Raw genomic sequence first — 6000 nt, 5'->3', positions numbered from 1 at the left:
TAATAATAGTAATAATAACAATGGCAGTATGAAGAATGGGACACTTTTTACTTATTTTGTCTCCATTATTCTGAAATAATTTCACTTTAGGTAACTTCAGTATCCTTGAATTATTTTCCATCTCAGAGTATTTTGGTTGAATATAGCTAATTTCTAATTACAAGAAAAATTGTTTTCTAAAATCTCAATAGCTGTGCACGACTCACATTGTTGGTTGCCTAATCCTTCATTCATCCCTCAAATGATTCTGGCAAAAGGCTAGAAAGGCCGATACTAGGAGTAGCCATGTGACCCAGTTCTAGTCAGAGAAACATAAGGGAGATGTCTTGGAAGCTTCTGGAGGTAGTTTCAATATACTGTTGAAGAGATGTTGTCTATTTCCAATTCTCCCTTCTTCTTGCCTTAAACTTGACCATGATGTCTGGAGCTGTTGCAGCCTTTTCATGACCATGAGCATTGAGGTAATGAGGCTAAAGACCCAGAAATCTATGGAGACCATGGCAGAGAGACTGAAAGAGCCTGGGCCTTACATGTTCTTAATCAGCTGAACTACCAGCAGTTGGGTACTTCTAGCCTTTCCATTGTATGAGAATGTAAACCCCTCTTTGAGTAAGCTACCATTCCTGAGATTTTCTGTAATATACAGCTGAAGATATTCAGTTGAAAAGGCTGTATAGCTTAGAGCTAGTTACTTACAAGGTTTGAAACTAAGTTTCCCTGTGCATATATAAGAAGGTAGTGCCCTTGTAGATATAAGAATTCTCTGATACAAGAAGTACCTTTGGCTCTATTATATTTGGAAACAATTTTTTTTAAAAAGACACTACACACATTTTAAACCTTTGTTTTCAATTTTATAAATAGCATTATCTTACTAGGTGCCAAGGAAGTATGAAACAGTACGTATTTTAAACGTATTTTGCTGTTTATTGTTTAAATCATTGTATCACTTCAGTGCAGAGTATTTCGTATTTTCATAATGCTTCACAAGTGTGGGGTCTACTCAATGTAATAGAACTATTTCATTGGATTTACATAGAATGCCAAAATGCACAATTTATATTTCCCCATGCAAATACTTGAGAACCATTGGCCTATCACTGAAGAGTATCTATTTTAAGAGCACTAAGACTGGTCTATCAGTCCAGTCCTAACTCTGAGCTCAGCACAAAGAAAATACCTTTTCCAGTGACAACTTCAAAGAAAAAGTCTTTTCATTGCTCCTACTTAAAGATCACTATGGGAGGTAATGCTTGGCATTGAGAAGAACTGTCTCCATAGGCAAAAGAATTAAAGTAGAGGATTTTTAAAGCACTTCCTAAATAGATTTACAACAACTGACTCAAAGAGAATGAATATTGCCTCTCTTTTGCAGTAAGAGACCATGTTATCATAACAAAACTATTGTGCCTTCTCATATATATTTAAGAATTATAAAGGATAGAAAGGTCTTGGCTACATTTGAAAACTAAATTCCTGAGAAATTACATTTATTTTCAATCTTAAAAATTAGGATTAATAAAAAGCAATTTTAGTGAGCAATATCTTTCAGAGTACCTTTGGGGTAGAAAGCTTAAAAATAACAATGTGTTACTTCTATAAAAGCTTTATAGTATCAATTTTATGTGCCAATTTTAAACAGATTAACATGCCAAAAACAGCTGATACATACAAATTTTCTGCTCTTACCATTTTAATAATTATAAATCAGCACAATTCAGGATTTAGTTCTACTTGTATGTTTGGTTTAAGTGGTAGAGTACTTAAAAAATTTGGTTTAGTATACTATTCTTTTTAAAAACCTTCCAAAACAGATTCATATTATACTGGATTTAACATGAGTAATAAATAAGTAAAATAAGAGTTTACAACAAGCTGACAACTTTATTGTTTCCATAGATAGAAACTCACAAGATTTCTGAGAACCTAAGTAAATCAAACAGAATTTGTGTTGCTTCTGTGTAAGCAAATCCTTGTAAATTTGTTCTTTTCTCTGTGACATATGATGGGAAACAGCAAAATGGTATTTTTCCCTACTGGGGTAGGATTTTCAGGCAAGCTTGGCGCCCATCCTTCAGGTGTCCTCTGACTAACAGAGATCATCTCTTTCTCAGTCTTCCCATTAACAAGAAAATGAAAGCTAAACATTTCACTTTCATTAGCCCCTCTCTCCTATCAGTTAGGAGTTGGAGATAAATGACCAGGTAACTAGTTTGTATCACTAATGACCAGCCTCTACCTGGCCCTGCACACTGCCTTGCAATTTGATCACATTCCTACGGTCATCTCACCCTCCTACACTCCACAATAATTATTTCCAACTTCTATTCTTAGAGTCTACCCTCTTTGATAATCTTTACATTGTCAGGACTTTGCAATCCCCTTAAATAATTTTTTTCAAAGATGTAATAGCTTCAAACAGAAAATTTCTTCTATCTTTAAGTTTCTGTCATCAAATTTATGGTGTCACCCCTCTCTTCTTCCTGACACATAAAAATGGCAGAAATGCTTCCTCTTGTTATTCAAGGCCAATCTCTCTACATAGTCTGTGGATTATATTCCCTTCTATATTTCCAGGGAATCCACAGGCTTTAGTTCTCAAGTTTTGTTTTTAAGAGGCAATATATATATATAAATGATTAAACGTTCAAAAATTACAAAAGGGAATATGATGAAAATTCTCTTTTCCATTCCTAGTCCCAGTGACCTATTTTCTTCTTAGGGCAAGTAACCTGCCAGAGATATTCTATGCACACACAGGTAAATGTATGCAAACATATTCTCTCTTAAGTCTTAAAAAAAATATACACTTTGGACGTCTTGCTTTTTTCATTTGAAAATGTATCTTGGAGACAATATTAATTCCTAAAGTATTGGTTCTTTATTTTTAAGCAGCATGGCATTAATTATGAATGTCCCAGAAATTATTTATCCTGACTTCATGGATGGCCATTTAACTTGTCTCCAAACGTTTTTTATTAAACGATGTTGCAACAAATAATTTTGTACATTACTTGTATATGTGAAAATATACCTATAGGTTAAAGTCCTTTGAATGGGACTGCAGGGTTAAAAGATAAACAAAATTGTAATTTTGATAGATATTATCAAACTATCTGCCATAGATGTCAAATCAAACTACAATTCCCCCAAAAATGTATGAGAGAGATAACACTCACCCAACAGAAGGGCATCACAAAAGTTTTCATTAATTTCATAATCTAAGTTTAATTGGCATTTTGCTTATTATAAGGAAGATTGACAATCTTTTCAAATATTTGAAAGTCACTTATAATTTCTTTTCTAAGAACTGTTTGTATTTTTATTTTTTGATGTTGTATTTTTAAGAAATTGATTTGTAGAACTTATTATATGTAACTTTTGTAAAATGAGTTGTAATGTTTCTTTCTGCCATGCAGAAATATTTTATAGTCAGATTTATTAAAGTTTTACTTTTATGGCTTCTCACTTTTGTGATATACTTTAGAGAACCTCTTCCTAATCCAACTTTATGTGGGAAAAATTCTTATGATTTCCTCTACTGCTTTTATGATTTCTTTTTTTTTGATATATGGTCCCTTTTATGATTTCTGTTTCAAAATTTTCTTTGTAGAAAATTTACATAGTTCTCATTCAAATAATTTTCTAGATGTTATCATTTTTTATTGTTATTATAAGAGGATCCTGTCTTTTATTAGATCTTGTAACTTGTTTCAATATGTGAAGTCTACTAATTCATATATATTAATTTTGTAGTCAGCCACCTTATTAAATTTTCTAATTGCAATAGGTTTTTAGTTAATTGTCTTGGTATTTACAGGTGTATAATTATATTACCTACAAATAGTGATCATTCATCTCCTTTTCTAATGTTTAAACCTCAAAATCCATTCTCTTTTTCTCTATTTAGTGCCCTTAGGATAATATTAAATAATAGGGTGATAGGTATTCTTGTCTTGTTACTCTGGTTAATCTTATGTTGTAGATTATCTTCTAATTCCCTAATGTCATCCATTTTTCCCCATCTCCTATCCTTCTAATCTTGAAAAGTTTCTGTGGATACCACACCACTACTGCTTTCCCACTTTTCTTTCACAACTAAATGCCTTGAAAAGTTATCTATACTTGATCTTCTCATATCCTCTTCATTCATTCATTCCACCATTAGTTGTAGTCTAGCTTGTATTTCCATCACGAGGCAGATCAGCTGCACTGGCCTACGGATCATGTGGTGCTCAGGGAACTGTGTTTGGTGGCAGAGATGGTTGCAGGAAGACTGAGCTGAGGTGACAGTGGCAGGAGTATAAGAGGTGGTGTCTGACAGAGTTTAGAATGTGCTATCCCAAAATATGGTACCTTGAAAGTATTGAACATTTTAAGCTGAAGGGGTTTGAGAAAACAGTAGGAGTAAGTAGGTCACTCTGATCTTCCGCTGCCCTTCTTCCTGAAAGCAGCCCCTGAGGCCCTCTGTGAGAGGCACCCTCCCACCTGGAGGAGAGGGACACTCTCATTTCTGATGACATAGGGGGCTCCTAGAACAATTAAACACGTGGGCATTGCTAACTTCCCCCCGAGTTAACTACACTTACTTCATTCTCTTTGCCCTGTCATATTTCCCCATGACTGTTTGCTCATCATCAGACCTGGAACAGAATACCCAGGTTTAATAGTTTCTTCGGTGTAACACTCTTTCTCTCATGAAGACTCCCCTGTCACGTAAAACTTATACTAAGTAAATTTGTATGCTTTTCTCCTGTTAATCTGTCTTTGTCAGTTTAATTTTCAGACCCAACAGAGCCACAAAAGAACTGAAGAAAACTTTATTCCCCGCTAAATGGCTAAGTGCAGTTCCAGCCTTTTCCTTGGCACTGAATGTGGTATCTCACACCCGGTGGCTTCGCCAGCAGTGTTCCCTCTTGATCACACCTGCCGCGTGAACTTGGATGGTGTTTCTGGCTGTTCGTCTCCACTCTGGTTTACCAAATCTCCCAGAGATTAAATGAACTACTCAATATTCTTCAAATAAATTGTTATTATATTCATATATTTAATGTTGTTATATGAATATAATAAATTCTTCATATACTAGCTAGCCACAGTTGGTTTCTGTAACTTACTCTTTCTGAAATTACCAATGTCTTCAATTTAATCATAACATTCAACCAAATTGATCATGCTCTTTTTTCTACAACCATCCTTGTCCCTCACATTTGATGATACCACATTTGTAGTTTCCCGTCTTCCTTTTTGGCAATTCTTCGGTCTCTTTTGCTAGAGATGCTGTCTTGCCAATGGGTTTCTGCCCCGCGCAAGTTCACTATGGATTCAGTGAGACCAACGAATGACATCTTAGGTTGAAAGGGTTTATTACCCGGCTTGTTCTCCCGGTGATAGGTCGAGCACTAGAATTACTATGCGTCCAACAGTCTGCAGGTCTGTAGTCCTCCTTCGTCTCTGCCTCGGCCCAGAGCGCTGGGCAGAGCTCTGTATATAGTGACTCAGTCAATAATAGCTAATTACCTAGGGTGTGGAAGCAGTAGCCTAGCAGCAGACGAGTTACATCATCAAGTAGTTTACGTTCAGGTGCGGATCCTGACCATAGGAACCTTCACTTTATCCACAGATGCTTTCTTCAATATTCTCTTAAAAATTCTCACTTCTCAGCATTAGGCCTTGTCTGCTTACACTATACTCATGTCCTGAATGAACTCATATACTCACATGGCTTGAAATACAATTTGCTGATTTCCTCTAAACTTATTTCCTCAGCATAAATCAATGTTACGAGTCCTCTGTCTATTCATCTTGAAGTGTACTCAGAATATCTGCTTGAATGTCTCATATGCACCTAAAACTCAAAATTATATTTGCCCTCGAAGTTGTCATTTCTCAGTGAATGGCATCACCCTGTACTCAGTACTCATGCCAGAAACCTTAGAATCACTTTGACTTTGTTCCTTTTACAAAATCTCACCAACCCACAAGTCCTACCAATTCCTT

This window comes from Manis javanica, chromosome 3, assembly GCF_040802235.1.
Source record: "Manis javanica isolate MJ-LG chromosome 3, MJ_LKY, whole genome shotgun sequence".
NCBI lineage: Eukaryota > Metazoa > Chordata > Mammalia > Pholidota > Manidae > Manis > Manis javanica.
Note: the sequence above shows the minus strand (reverse complement) of the source record.